This window comes from Battus philenor, unplaced genomic scaffold (assembly GCF_028537555.1).
Source record: "Battus philenor isolate CCGP_79_NKW_IND1 unplaced genomic scaffold, ilBatPhil1.0.hap1 SCAF_4, whole genome shotgun sequence".
NCBI classification, from domain to species: Eukaryota; Metazoa; Arthropoda; class Insecta; order Lepidoptera; family Papilionidae; genus Battus; species Battus philenor.
The window spans coordinates 16906215-16923492 of NW_027181704.1; positions in this window are offsets into that span (position 1 = coordinate 16906215).

The following is a 17278-nucleotide window of genomic DNA, read 5'->3' on the forward strand; positions in this document are numbered from 1 at the left end:
GATTCATTCTCTATCTACGCGGTCCGGTTTACGTCTAAGATATTGAAATCACTGGACAAATCCGTGGATATATCTTGTATGTATAGTACTTATTTTTGTGTCATGGAACAATGCTGGTAGAGTCTACAGCTCCATTGAGTCTGATGCGGTTTAACGCTAAAAACGCTTATAAAACATCTGTATATAGTAATTAAACTTAAAGGCTTTTGTTAGGTCATATATTTTAGATCGGTAGGCCTCTAAAAGTGCCTTCGGTGGAAGCTACATGTAGAAACTTTGTTCAAATTTTAAAGAACCAAAAAGGTAAAGACATTGTTTATGGTATTGTAAAATTCTATTATTTTTTAAAGTTAGATACTGGGACAATACATATTTTTTAATATTTATGATCAGTAATTGATAATGGGGAGGTGAGTAAAATATGACTCCGTTAATACAGAAGTTACAGTTGTTCGTTGAACCGTTGATGCATTCGAATTTCCGAAGGCGTTGTCACATTGTTATTCGTATATAACATCATTTTTCCAAACTGCACTGTATTGTCTTTCATAGGTTTACGCGTATAATAAAGTTCCTCTAGATTTTTTATACCTTCCGTTTCTTAGTTTTATATCTAAAATTAAAAGTATACTATTAATTAAATCTTATTATAACATTCAAGAGCGTTTATTTGATCATATGTGTGGAATTTAGTTCGTCGACTTATTAACACGATTGATATTATAATATACACATACAAAATTGTTAAATTTCATTTAAAAGAGCAACTGTTCAGTTCGTGGCCGGCTCTTCTCAACAGACCAGCGTTCGGAGCCGGTGGTAGCTTAATGCTTATGTTAAAATAATCGACGATTCAAAAGCGCATGTAAATGTCTAATTGAACAAACATATTTTGAATTGTAATCTCCGAAGTTATGTTACTTATGTTAATAAAGTTGACGTCACCTTGTTTTGAAAATATTGTTGACGTTATTTATCTGATATCTCGTGTTAAAATAGATTATTAATAACATTTAAAATACTGTTTTAGTGATGTTAAGATTTTTTAACGATTATATATATATATTTATAATATTATTATTCACTATGGATCGTATTATAGTGATCCCACGTGTTCGCTGTGAGTAAAATGCCCGAAGAGCCTTATATGATAGAAACTAAAATCAAATTGAGACCGTAATGTTGTAAACTGGACATTGTTTTTTTTTTTAATTCCTTCTACCCCCAATTTAATTGGGAACAGGGTTTTGTGTTTCTAAATTATTTTTTTTATCAGTAGAATTTTTATTTTCGTTCTCGTCTTCCATAGCACTCTTTTTTCCTCCTTCTATCATTCTACAAACTGGACATTGTTATGACGTCGTTAAAAACAAACAAGACACAGGTTATTAAAAAACAATAATGATCGACTTTAATTTAGTTTAAAATAGGTTACAATTTTCTTAACAAGCATTTCAGTGGGCGGGGCACATTGCTCGTGTAAATGATGGCAGTTGTAGCTGGAAGGATCTCGAGTGAAGACCACGAGGCACTACTAGGTAGACCGATGACGAAGGTTGCTGGAGGTCGCTGGATGCAGGTACTAAAGGTCCGGTCATCGACGTGACCTTTGCTGGAGCCCTATGCCTTACAGTGGAAGTCCATCGGCTAAAAAGAAGAAGAAGTTTACGATTTAAGTTAAAAAATAGCAAAAAAAATTCAGACATATTGAATGTAATAGTAAAATTAGAGGCACGGACGCTAATGTCTGTGAAATATAGATTTCACTTAAAAGCAAAATTAAAATGTGCTTCCAAATAATGACGTCACTTACACTTAGAATAAGTGGTAATGACGATTTCAAATGCGACATAATTTAAGAGACCACGACATACTACTATTGCCTCGGATGAAGTTAATGCTGTTAGATGCTGTGGCTTTTACAGCTGGAGATGAGTTCACAGAGCGAAAGGGTTGTGAACTGTTCAACGATATACTCAGTCGGTTTTATTTTCAATACATCTAGCTTTATCACTCCATAATATCTTTCACAGTATATTAGGAATTATTAAAGTCGCGCACAAAATCTCGCACGGTTAACGCAAATGTGCCTATTTCAAAAGTTGACTTTTGCTGGTGGTGGCAGTGTTGATCAGATGAATCTGTGATGTACAAATAAAAGTGGGTTCGTTCAGAAAGCAAGACGATATAAAATCATTTTAACAAAAAAACCGATCGTTAAAAAGGAAAAAAAACGTTGCCTGATTTAGTAACTAGAAAATTGAGAAAGTAAAAAAATGTAATTAAGGTAGTATAAGGTTTCTCCCGCTTTAGGGTAGAGGTACATGGCGACTAATAATAATAATAAAAAAGAGAATTATTTATGAGTTTTTATTTACTAAAGTTTATTGCGTAGTAAATCAAAGAGGTTATGAGTTTCTAGTTATATCGACTAAACTATATATTATTATTAAACTATAAATAGATACCTTAGAGGGAGTTGATAGTTTTATAGAGCATACACAATGTTTAACAAAAGTTTTCTTCATTTCTAAGGCTACCTCGTGTATATCGCTATTTTTATGTCTATTACTCTATGCTTATTATGCTATGCTATTACTTATTTAATATATTTAAAAGCTATAAAGCTTTTTGCTGACAAATGTGCTGTACATTCACCCATAAGGCTTTACACTTCATCATCCTGTATGTTGACTGATTTTATTTTTAATCCTTTCGTAGAAATCGAAGGGCGGCTATTTGTTATTTGGAATTGCGTCCGCATTCTGGAATTAGAAATCGCTAGACAGAGCTATCAATTATCCTTTGAGCGCGTCGAGAGGGCCGGCGCGCGCCGCGGAGGCTCAAGTAGCGGCGGTTGCCACATCTCGCGGACGCACGTGTCCCAGTGATCGTATTTAACTAAACTCTGTAAATATTATTGTGGCAGTTCAGTTGCAATCATTGCGGTGTCCGGTAGCCCGCAGGTGCATTCCTCCGGTTCTTAGCGCTCGCGAATAGCATCCTTATTGTAAACAGTTTAGAGTCCACATTGGGAGGAGTCCTGTTGAATATCTGGAGAGCCCTGCATGGCATGTCTCGTACGAAATGACGGTTAATGTAACGTGTGTGGTTATCGGTCGATTATAAGTTCTATAGTGGTTGTGTAAAGTTGATTTTCGAGTGGAATTGTGTAAAGTTTGGGACAGAGGCGTGCAGGGGGAGTGTAAGCGGTCGGACTGGTTGATCGAGCGACGACCGGAGGCTGCGCGCGCGCCTGCTGGGTACAGTCGCGTCCTAAAGTGACGCGCCATGTCCCACGTGGATTCTTATAGCCCGAGGTAAAATACGCGGTACTAGTTTTCTGTACGCTGCCACACTTCAATATAATTTAATTTTGAACCGATCTACTTTGTAGTATGATTTGTAGCAACGAATAAGCTCGGCTCTCGTGAGTGAAATAAATTGTCAACGGTAAATAGTTAACCAAATATCAATACTAGCATCTTTTATGACATTGTGAGGCTTGAAAATAAATATGCATAAAGTGTTTTGAAAATTAAAGAAGTATTTGGATTTTAGAATTATTGTAATTGTGATGAAAATGAAATAAACTTTGTGTCTGAACCCTCGATTTTGTCTTAATTTTTGATGAGTTTGTTTAGGATTAAATATTAGAATGCGTGGTTGGAATATACATCTGTTTTATATCGTTACGATGGCAGCCGATAGACGCCCTTTGCAAGGCATATGTCTCCCTCAATGTTACATAAACCTTGCGTTGCCCGCATACATCATATATACGTGTATATTTTTACTAAAAGTTGTGTAGTTATCATGAAAAATGTTTGTATAATTTTGATGGTAAAAACAAAGTGGCGGTTTAAAAATTGTACATGTAGGTACGTGTAGGTACGATAGGGCAGGGCGGAGTGTGCGCGAGTGTACCGGGCCAGGCGCGGGCCGGGCGCGGGCACGAGTCTCGTGAAGAATTCGTGAGCAGGGTGCGCGGGCGCACGCGGCAGTGCCCGCGCCGCCGCGCAGCAGCTCGCGCGACTGCTGCAGTGTCTCAGTGCGGTGCCCATCGCTAGCGTGGGATGGATGGCCAGGTAGTGCTGATGTTTCCTATTAGTGTTCACCCCGTTGTCTGCACGGGCACGCCCGCCGCGGACCCGTCACGGTCACGTCACGGTGTGTCAAGCATGTTGCGATGTTTATATGCTCTCAACACGTTATCTCGTTCGTTCACTTTCGTTTGAAATTATCCTAAAAAAAATTACATTCACTATTCCTTCGCAAAGGCTTTAAATAGGCTAATACATAGCTCATTTGATGTCATTTAATATATCAAACATAAAATCAATGACTTCAGAAATAATAAATAACCTTATAATATAGCAAGACGAAGTTTTTTCAAAAATATATAATAATAAATAATTGTTTACCATTTGTCCTTGCAGACATTAACTGCCATATGTAATTGGTCCCTTACATTCCGAAAGAAAAAATAAATGAATGTGACATATTTCAGAGTGAGCGTTATACAGGATGATTGAAAATAAATGCAAAAGCTTTATAGCTTTGTGCTAACAAATGAGCTATATATTCATCCCTTCAAAGCCTTTACGTTTAAAATGAATTACCAACTGTGATTTCGTTTTCTTAAGTTGTTCACGTGCAGTAGAATATATAAATAGAACTTATTTCGAAGTGATCAATTTATTAAATTGTTTTATTAAAAAATTATGATTTTATAAAAATAATTAATCAATTACATTGTAAGATTTTGTAAAACGTGATTACATTTCAATTGTAATGATTGATGTATCTGATGTTTTTTGTTTGGTAACATTCTGACGCGACGTTTTTGATTTTGATTGGAAAAAATATGTTAACTAAGGGCTAGTTTTTTTTTTGTTTACTGTATATTGCATAGGAAAAGTAAATTATCATATTACGTAACTTTTCAGTCACATTTTTTCTCTTTATAAAAGCTGTCTTCGTAAGGTATGAATTTCTTGTGTTTAACAAACTTAATTTTTTTTCAATTCAACCAATAAGTATGCATTTATTTTACTTATTTACATATTAATAAAAATATGTTCTTAAAAACCATTACAAATGTCTCACAAAATTGAGGCAGAACATAATGAGGTTCTAATTTATCATTATATATTAATATATTGATTGTTTTATCCACATTTGATCATTTATCTATTGTGTACGTCAAGAGAAAGCTTAAAAAGTTCGATTTAGATAGGAAGTACATTCAAATTGAACTCCTCGATCTGTCAACTTACACTTACTACTAACTTGCATTAGGAACTTATTTAGAACGCTTTTAAAGGATTCTCAATCACAATAATATATATATAAACCCTTGGCACGTTATATTTGCTAACACTGAAATAGTATAAAACTCATTAACTAAAGATTTTATACTTCCGGCTGTCATGTTCGTTCGAAGTACTAATTATTAATAAAAAAAGTAATCTAAGAGATATATTAACTTCATTTTACAGACCTCATTTGGTGTCACCTAATGTATAGTTATGGTAAATAAAAAACAATGTAATAATAGTGCAGCAAGAAAAAGCCTTTTTAAAAATCGATTTCGTCGTCAGCCCATACACGCCCACTACAGCCTATAGGCCTCCCGTAAACATATCTATTGGGGATATAACATAATCACCACGGCTTCTGGTACGCAGAGGACATTACAACACTCTGGAGAGTTATTAGTGAGCTTCGACAATCTTATATGATTAACGAACAAAGTGTGAATTATATAAGATTATATGGATTATTTGGTATTAAAATTAATTATACTTTATTATCTATCTCCGCAGACTTTGTAACGTCATATTGTTATAGAAAAACTAGCTGACCCCGCAAACGTTGTTTTGCAAAAAAAATTAAAGTTTTTAATTAACAAATAAAAAATAAGGGCTAATTGTAGAGGGGTGAAAATTTAGGGTTGTATGTATTTTGGTATGTTGTATCATAATAAAATAAAAACAAAAAAAATTGTTTAAAAAATAAAAATTAGGGGTGGACCACCCTTATCACTTAGGAGTATGGAAAATAGATAGTAGCCGATTTTCATACCTACTGAATACGCATATAAAATTTGGTAAAAATCGGTCGAGCCGTTTCAGAGGACTTCAAGTTCGACCACCGTGACACGAGAATTTTGTATATTAGATAAATTAATGTAACATATTTGTGCGAGATCATTTGGTACTGGTTGATTGGAAATAGGTGCAAAAGTACCTAGAACTTTAAAGCTTTTAGTTCTGCGATAAACATTCATCCTGTATACTGGTAGTTATAATTATTTTTAATCACAAACTATTGATCAAAGTAATTAGAATAATTGCTTGTAATTATAAATAGAGATTTCTTTATGTGGTAACAATATGAGATAAATGAGGATATCCGTAGAAGAGCTAATATCACCGACGTAGCTCAAAGAATTGCTAGTCTGAATTGGCAATGGATGAGAAACATTGCTCGTGTAACGGCTAGCCTTTGGGGCAGAGATGTTTTTAAATGGCGAACACGAGCCGGTGGACGCGGCGTGTTTAGGCCACTAGATGGACTAATGCAAGTCCGGCTATTGAAGGAATCTATGGGTAGAGCTATGATAAGAATCATGAAACTTAATAATTTTAATAATGAACTATTTCCATATATTTAAAATTCCGAATGTGATTACATTTGTAATCTATAACGTTTATCTAACTTAATAATTATAGAAGATATTTCGAAAGTAAATTGATACTGTTAGAAAACTTCTAAATGTAGGCACTTCAATTACAAAAGCGTCCTACTCACCGTACTCGTGTAATTATAAGTCAATTATATTTTTGTAATCATAAACATATATAACGCAACGTTTGAATAATTGAATATTATTAATGGAGTATTTTTAATTATTCTTTACTTGAAAATAATTACTTTTATCATTTATTAATTTTGATAATAAACCGATTATATATACATACTAGCTGATCCCGCAAACGTTTTGCAAAAAAAAAAATAAAGTTTTTAATTACCAAATAAAAAATAAGGGTTAATCGTAGAGGGGTGAAAATTTAGGGTTGTATGTATATATTTTGGTATGCTGTATCATAATAAAATAAAAACCAAAAAACTTGTTTAAAAAAAAAAACAAATTAGGGGTGGACCGGACCACCCTTATCACTTAGGAGTAATGAAAATAGATAGTAGCCGATTCTCATACCTACTGAATACGCATATAAAATTTGGTAAAAATCGGTCGAGCCGTTTCAGAGGAGTTCAAGTTTGAACACCATGACACGAGAATTTTATATATTAGATATACATGCATTACAAATGACAATTGTTTATTTGTCATTAAACACGCAATTCTTTATATAAAATCATATTTTTACGTATGTCTGTTGATAATTATTAAACGTTATTATTATTAAGATAGGCTTACACGTTTCGTTAGACTTTATTAAATTAATAACACTTTTGTGTGCGACTGTATACGGTTTTACGATACACTCTCGTGTATTGTTACTCAATATCATGTTATAAATTTAAAATGTTTACACTCGTGTAACATCAAATGATTTTGTGAAGCATTTTTTAATCATAATAAGACTTAAGAATGATGTGTTCTGAGCTCTGTATGAAGGATAATTGTAGGCACGTTTTGAAGCCTTTATTTGGAGGTTTAAGTTATTTTTATTAATTATTATTAGGATCTATATTCTCAAGACATTAGCGTCTGTATCCTTGTTATAACATTTATGTCTAATATTTCCGTAATTTTTTTGCTCAAGTTTGTCATGTTACAGTGTTCACTAAGTCTTTTAAACTACTAACTTAAATCGTAAACCATTTAAAACTAAGTTCAAATCAACTAATTGTTACGTATATTTTTTATTAAATCGTTGGTGTCTTGTTTGTTTTTAATGACGCTCTAAAATGTCTAGTTTTTAATATAACGGTTCGTGCGACCACTTCCTCAAATCTACTTCATATTTCAAACCTCAGGTAGTAGCAATTGATCAGGTCAATGTTTGATCGTTTCGAAAGTTTTTACGTCAGATTACTAAACTCCTCCTCCCCCATCCCTTCCAGAGAGCCGTAGCTGTCCAGGAAGTCTTTGATTTTCGTTACCTCAAGTATTAGGATAAGCGCCTTCCGCGCTCTGCTCTGTCTGCCGTGGAATTTGCAAATGTTATTAGTACACCAGTGTAAGCTAGGTGGAAGTAGTTGCATTTTTATACGACTGATTAATGACCTAGGAATAGGCTTGTAAATTTAACATACATTTTATACATTGCATATGATACCTATTACAATAAATACAGTGTTATGTAACATTGTAATAATGTTAAGAGATTGTAAGTCGAGTTGACGGGTCAGCTTTTTGTGCTTCGCTGTCGCAAGCTTGCGGATTGATATTACGAACCTTTTAATTATCGAATGTAATTAATATTATATTGTGTTTGAATTGATTTTATTTTAAGTGTATTGATACGCGTTCTTTTGTTATATATTTGCAAGTAATATCACATATATTGTAATCAAAATAAATATCAAACGAAGGATTGGCATTCTTGGGCAAGCGCTTGGGAGAATTCTTAACGTATAAGTGACATCACAAGCCGAGGTCTTGAAAGCCCTTAAGATATAATAGATTCTCTACAGACTAACCGCTTAAACTATTAAGAACTTAGCAATAAAAGGTCCAAAGTATATCTTGATTATTATCTTTCTTATATTTTAAACACGTAACGAAAAACTTGATACAAAAACTATTTAAAAATGGCACACATGGCAATTAGTTATATTGATAGAGGATTGAGGCATGTGATCGTAGGTCGCTGATTCGATTCCTGGGTTACAATATCATATTATTTACACATTACGCGTTAATCGTACAGGATTGCCACTGCCCATAAACAAATTTTCAGAGTAAGAAAAGGACCAATATTTAGCCACTTCCGCACATGCAGTGGTAGTCGTGCAACAAAGTGCACCGCCCGCCAGCCCACCGATAAATGCGTATGCGGCAAACAACGCGAAACCAAACCGCCACCGCCAAATTACTCAACACGTGTTTCACCCCTCCACGGGGCATCTTCAGGAGTTATGTTACATTGATTAGTGCCAAACACAGAGTCACTCTATGCGGAAGTGGCTAAATATTGGTCCTTTTCTTACTTAGGATGGACTTCTGCAAGGTAACGCCGATTCCGTTAAATATAAAATTTTCAGAGGTTGGGCAGCAGCATCCTTTGCGTACCACACTGCGATTGCCAAACCCTCTGCTAAGCGTGAAGATTATGGTATACCCTCCCATAGATATCTTCGGGGAAGGCCTGTAGGCAATGCAAGACTCCAGGAGGCATCTATGGGCTGAAATGACGAATGCTTAGTTGTCAGTAAATAGTTTGAAAATTTCTGCACCTATATCCAATCTCACTCCATAAGTGACTTTGAAATATACAGTACATGATACAGTATGAAGTTTGCAGAGACGAAAAGTAAACAATAGTTAAATTCAACGTGTAGTAACCTCATTAAAAAAAACGCTTTTCATACTATACTATCATTACATTGTTTATTATTTCTAAATCCATTAATTTTTGTATAAGGTGTAACATACATTTATTGACAGCAAATGCTCTATACATTCATATTTCCAAGCTTTTACTTGTCCATCCCCTTGTATATTAAATAATTTACCTTATTACTTTTATAAATAAAGTCTAATAAAATGTAGAAAATTAATGTAATTTGCATTCATTGAATTTTGTTCATCATACAGTAATTAGTTCATTGCTCAATTGGATGATCTTGGCTTCCTTGTGATGATATCATTATTCATTGTCTCCCAGTATTTGTGAATGCCTTCGCGTCTTCTTTTGAGTAAGTTATATCTTTTAAGGGAGTTACATTAGATTCGTCGGACAGAGATAATACCAGTAAATGCACAATCTGTCTCACTCATTTGTGTCAGCGAGGTAAGGATTTGTTTACATTTCTGATTTTCATAGTGCGCACGCATTCTCTTGCTTATCATATGATTTGTTGTTTATAAGCTGAATTCTAATTAACCAGTGATTTTCGGGCAAAGATAGTAAATATATCAGTAATTCCAGCCACATTGAGACGTAATTTTTAGGTAACTGATATGATATCAATAAATATATATATATATATATATATATATAAATAAACAATAAAAAAATGGGAATATAATGGCGCTTACACACATCCACCATACATTCACACACGACTACTATTCCGTCATTTGTTCTCAAGTGACGTATGTTAATAAATCTGTATATATTATTAGCTTAGTTTTTATCTATTTTGTCTAGTTTAATCTAAACTAAACTAATTATGTTATTGGCTTGTCTGTTTGTAATATTATAATAACCGCTTTTTACTACATACTTTAAAGTATATATATGGTATTTGTACCATTTTTTTTTAAATCTATATCTGTCTATTTATCTGTATGTTCGGGATAATCACTGAATTGTTTGGACCTATATTGATGAAATTCATCCTGGCAGTGCTGAGTTACTATGCAATAATTGTCCACACTTAGTCTAGTTAGTTAAGTCTTTTTTGGTGCTTTAGTTTTTTTCGTTTTAATTTTATCTTTACATTTTGTGTCTCTTGTGTACACTGTGTTACATAGACACTACTATCATAATCATTAAATTATTTTATACCTTTTTAAAAAAGTTTACGTATGTTTAATTTCTTTACAATTGTTGACAGTAACTAAATTGTCTCTTTGAAAAGGCTATATCAAAAGTCTGGTAAATATATTCGTCATTTTAGCCCATAGAGGACACTGCAAGACATAGGCCGCCCGCAAAAATAGCTATGGAGGGATATACCATCATCAACACGGATGGCAGACGTGCTTGCAATTGTAGTGTGGTATTATGGTATCCAGAGGACGATGCTGTTCATCCTCTTGCAACTTGTTTGTGATCAAAGGCAATCCTATATAATTAACGCACAAAGTGTGGTATATAAGATTGTATCCCGGGAATCGAACTCGCAACCTACCATCGGAGAATATAGTACAGATCTGTAAAGAAATAAAATTTAAATTGTTAACATTTTTAACACGTTGTTTAGATTTAAAAATATTTCTCTTCTATTCTGTTTTAAATGACATCCGGTAGAGATAATGTAATGTGTTAAATTACGGAATAAAAATTGTATTTGTGAGCGACGACTCGTTAGTCACGCGGTTAGTGTTCTGACCTTTTGCCGGTGATATATCACACGCATTGTACGTTTATTAGTAATGGCGTAAAGGTGTAATGGCGTGTGATGCAACTCGGAGAAACAAGGCCTCGCTCGCCGCGCGCCCCGGCTGCCGGCGCATTCCTCGCGAGCTCAGCTGTCAGCAGCCGTGTGCATGTGCACTACGCTTTGTTTGAATTTACGACAGCGTGTAACTTTGAGTGGCAGAATAAGACAAAGCTCTTCTATCACTTGTTGACAGCTCGTTCTATTTTCCCTTAGTAAGAAAAGGACCAATATTTAGCCACTTCCGCACATGCAGTGGTAGTCGTGGCAAACAATGCGAATCACACAACCGCCACCGCCAAATCACTCAACACGTGTTTCACCTCTCCACGGGGCATATTCAGGAGTTATGTTACACCGATTAGTGCCAAACACAGAGTCTCTGAAACTCTGCATTTTATTGCATAACTACCACTGCATGTGCGGAAGTGGCTAAATATTGGTCCTTTTCTTACTTAGGATGGACTTCCGCGAGGTAACGCCTGATTCCATTAAACATTAACTATTTTCCCTTATTAACCAAGTTCATCCATTCGTTATCTAGAAGAAATCGTGTTCCTGTACTTATTTATTTACATATCGTTCCTTTTATATAATATGCAGGTCATTGCACCTCTTCTTAGAGCCATTTCGGTCTGGTCCACCCCTACTCTTCGCTTGTCGTTCCGTGGTTTCAGCTCTAAAACCTTAAGGCGGTTGAGCTGTTTACACCGCCAACTAAGTAAATCAATAGTATCAACAAGTTTTGGCGTCTCTTTTTACATATAGTTAACACTTATGTTGATTATGTCGTGCTAATCTTGTATACATTGCCACTTTTCTTCTTTTCTAATTAACTTTTAAATATTATGATACGTTGTCACTTACGAGTTCATGAGAAATGTTGGCAGTTGTGAATCATCACTGGTCCATCATTTGCGCGGATTGGTAATTTCAGACATATTAATTCGTAAGCAGCTTCGCTTATCTATCCTTCGCTTCCAGTTGGTGTTAACGAGGTCTGTAATATCCTTTTAAACAGTGGTTGTCAAGGCTGTATAACGCGCAGCTCTAATGACAATATAATGGCGCGAGCTTTGAGTAAGGCTGTGTATTAAAGCTTGCCTCGGCTACGGGCTTTCATAACTTTTGCAAATATATAATCTTTTTATATGTCATATTATCATATTTCTACGATACAATGACATAGAGAAAGTGATACCGTCCCCTTCATATTATGGAAAATAAAAATAAAATAAAAAGCTACAACTTATTAGAAAATTATTATAAAATATTAGAAAAAAATAATACTAACTATAACAGAATAAACAAAAATTAGATATATGGTTAAATAAAAAAAGAATAGTAAAATAAGAAAGATTAATAATTGAAAAAAAGACAAAAATTCAGCGAAAAACAAGCATAAAAGAAAATGTAAAACATGAAAGAAGATGTAGTAAACGACCTTATGAATATTGAAAGAGGAGAACGCTGGTTAAAAAGTGTACTGAAAATTATTTAAAATCAAACTCTCTGTGATAGGTACGGGAATTATAATAAAAAAATATTATACAAGGATCTATCGATCACATAAGTGAATTACATACAAGTAAGATTTTAGAGCGGTGTGCTGTGTTGATACAAAAACCGATGGACCCAAATTAAAAACAGACAAAGGTCCCAATTTGGTAAAATTAAAACACGGAAAGCCCTGAATTGATGCTCTACATAGCACCCTCGATCATCACTGCCTTAGAAGAGGAGATAAGTGCCCTCTTCTCCATACTCCCTCAAACCCGTGAAATTTGAAAGAAGTTGGTTGCAAGAAGCCTCCTACCGCGTCTGTTAGAAATCTATGAAGGTGACATATGACATGTAGTGGGTAATAAATATAGTTACTTCGTAAGTAGAACCAATTTAACACTATATAAATAGTTTGTAACATAAATAGGGTTTCATATAGAAGCAAAATAGTCGAGCAAAGGTTGTACAGACAAGAGGTACTGGTGTGGTAAATATAATATATAGTTTTCGGCTATAATTTTGAATTAAACAATGAAAGGAACTTTTTGTGACGTTTAAAAAGTTCAATCACCTTTGTTTATTTGTCCATCTCATAATTTTTCTGGCCCAAGAATTCGAATTACAAAATACATAGTAAGATGTTTATTTATTTATTTAGAAGAGTAATAGCTATGATTCGGATCTTTTGTAGAGCATTGTCTTTATCGCACAGTTATTCAACAGCTTGATGTTACGTACATATTTCCAAAACTATGCAGAGTATTATAATAATACTTTTTTTGAAAATAGCACGTTTCTTACTATCAGGTAAACGTACTGTTCATAAACGCATTAATATTTTTCGTAAATCCAGCAATTGCGTGGTACAATGCTTGCAATGTAACGGAATTCTCGATCCAATTCGCACCGTTTAGTTCACCAAAGTGCGTTTGCACACGCAATGTACTACGCTTATTAACGTACATACGATAATTAGGTCAGCGCAACAGGTTTACTATTTCAGGTCCATTTGTACCTGCCCGACATGCAGTACGTAAAAGGAGACGTGGTCGTGCGTTGCTTGTCGATGGAACTTATTTAGCTGGAGCGTCGCTTTTTGCGTTTGTTCATATATAGAATCAAAATGGCCGGCCTGGTTTACTGCTATATTTATAAACGCGTCTAAAACATTTAATTACTTCCAGAAGCCTTTTTAAAAAAGCAAACCACAGATAATTCTTGAAAAATTAATATATATAGTGGCGAATATCACATCCTCTGTGGTTTTGAAGATGACTGTAAATTTTGTTTATTTCTACAAAAAATTAATAATGCGTTTTTACTAAGAGAGCCAAAGTGCAATTTACGAACTAAACTGCAGCTGTCACAGATAAAATAAAGTATTTCTTAAAAAAACATTTTCAAGTCACAAACACATAGATTAAATAAACAATATTAGTAGTGAAATCAAATTGTGTTATTTATGAATCAAGATTCTATGAAATTGGTATATTTTCGTAAACACATATTTAGACCATCCAGTTATTCATATAATTTCTAGAGTCACATACTAATCTTTTAAAATGGATATCTGGTTAGTTAAAATACAGTAAATATTTCGATGCGCTGGTTCCTTTTAAGATATTGACCGTATTCACTTGATTGCACTCCGGCAAAGATTGATTTATAATAAATACGGAAATTTTTAAGTTCACAAAACACATTCTTCTGCCTCTAAAACCGAATCTTATTATATTTTTTAGTGTTTGTTTATTTTTTTAATTGTATAACAAATACATTCTTCATGTGTATTTTTGTATGCTATACGTATGTGTTTGTTTATGTGTGTTTACATATAGGTAATAATAAATTAAATATAGAGTGCATTACATAGCATATAGCAGGGATTGTCAAGCACCTCAATAGCTTCAGCTATTTTTCAAAATTTTATTTTATAATTAATTTTTTAATTAAAACGAATGCAAAAAGGTATATTTTTTATTACAAAAGTTCAAAATATGTGTATTGAAATTAAATAGTACAGTAGTAATTTAAAAGAAGTTTTGAAACACATACGGAACGAAATATATATTATTTAAATAAAATTTCACAAAAATAAAAAGTTAACTCGATTACATTTATCATGAGCCACAAATAATTCTTCATAGCCGAATGTGGCTCGCGACCAATAGGTTGGTCTCCCCCTGGTATAAACTATTTATTGTATTGTATATATTCCTTCATTCTGCTATAAATGTTATAGCTGTCATTTTCGCTATTTCTATCACCTCCATCCAAAGGTTGTTTGGCAGAGATCGCCTCTAGCGACAATACCGTCGACCAGTGCGTAAAAAGTTATATAACTTTCAATTGTATTAATATATTTGTATTATTATATGGTAAAACACATTTAAAATCAAAGAGATTTTTTAATATTATCAATGCCAAATAAATAGTTAAAATATAATAGCGCATAGCAAAGTTTGACAATTACTAAGCATTTTTTTTTTTAATTTATAATCTGTCAGACGTAGGCATGTCTGTCTGAAATAACGGTATTTTTAAAAATAGCATCGTTTTAGCATTTGTCGGCGGGGTGATGTGCCGGGCCGGTCCGACCGGTGTACCAACAATGACAAGCAATGAAACCAAGTGGCGTCGTCTTTCGTAACACCATTATTTTTTTACGCCGCCAAAGTTTTATACATTATAACTGATAATTTAGATTAATGGAGAGGTCGTTTCTACCTATCTCCTAATTAAAATGAACTTTAATATTCCGTGTATTAATATTCTTCGGTATAGTCCACTCGTATGTGTAGCTAATGCATTAACTAAATAGTCACAATCATAATCTTAATGCAGAGCATTAAATAGACCCTTTTTCACACAGCGTTGATTCAGGGTGTATAGCCCTAAATTAAATGAAATCATAATAATCAGGCGGCATTATTGCCAAGGATTCTTATCATTTAAATATTCGTTTATTGAATAATAAACATCCAAACACCCTGTATGTATTCCAATGTCCTATGTCTCAAGATTGATTTCGATCAACAACTTACATTTCTTGTTTCACCGAGGCCTAATTATGAATATTTATTAAGATAATTATTAATTCTGTTAATTATTGAATGGCGGCAGAAAGATATTAACGATCTATGTATTGAAATTTACTGCATGACGTCATACCGTTTCCCGCGCTAGCCGCGACCAGTTCTGGTGTCGCCAGCTATACATTGTAACCGTTGACAGCTGCAAATAATTTAATGTTAACAATCGTATATGACATAATGATGATCGTTTTTTATAAACTTTAATTACAAATCCTTTATTTTTTTTATTGAACGCCATCGGTATTAATGTTTTATTATTTAAATAACAGATGTCGTTGGTAGAAAAACAACCTATGTATGTGTCTTCCTACGGGAGCTCAAATGACTATGGTTATATTGAAACCTGAAATTTTATACCCCTTTTTTTAAATCTTATCAATATAGGGTAGTAATCAATGTAGGGTAGATTATATATCTTATTGACATACACACGAACAGTCAAAATAATTTTTTACAGTATAGTAACACTTAGCAACTAATGTTCTTTGATATATTTTTAAATGTTCCAATAAGAGTTTTTTAATTATCTGTTATCCATAGAGTACACATACCATATGATTTACAAACACAACCTGAAATAGAAAAGACAATTTAATTTTTTTTAACTTATCTGTGGTTTAAACAGATGCTGCAGCACATCAAATCAATATTAAGATTCAATATTAAATTTATAACCTATAAATTGTTTATGTGCAACTAAATATTGTTTTTTTTAAATTAATTGTTTTATTTTTTAAATTGTTATTGTTTCCTAATGGTATAGTTTTTAAGCTGAGCCATTCTATATTTTTTATTTTAACTCTTTTAAATGTTTAAATCTTTTTGTATTTTGTTTTTTAATATCCTCATAAGTACTTCTAAATTTAAATCTGTCCATTTCGGTTGTAGTAAATTGAATAGATTCTTATTAAACGTTACACACACAAACATAGAGACTGGGCCGGTCGGAACAAAGCACTATATGTATAAGAATAATAAAATACTATAGAACCCCATTCGTTAAAATTCGGTAATCAATCGGTTTGGTCGGAAACGAGGTCGGGTCGTATGTCACAGGGAACACCAACCCCTTATGGTAGAAACGTTGCTGGAGTGTCTTCTGCCACTTCTCCTAGCGCTAACGCTTTACGAAATGGTAGTACTGATATTAGCCAGGCAATAGCAACCGGCTAAGCCGTTGTTCGGTCGTCTCGGAATTTTGTGTTGGAATGCTAAACGGGTATTATCGACGAATGACTGTCCAAGCTGATGTTCACTCGTAGGAGTCGGAAACCCTGGTACTTCATTTTAAAAGAAGTCTTAGGGTAGGTGCACTATCAGCCTTATCCTCTCAGACCCGTGAAATCTGCCATTTGGGCAGCGGTGACAGTTCGGTT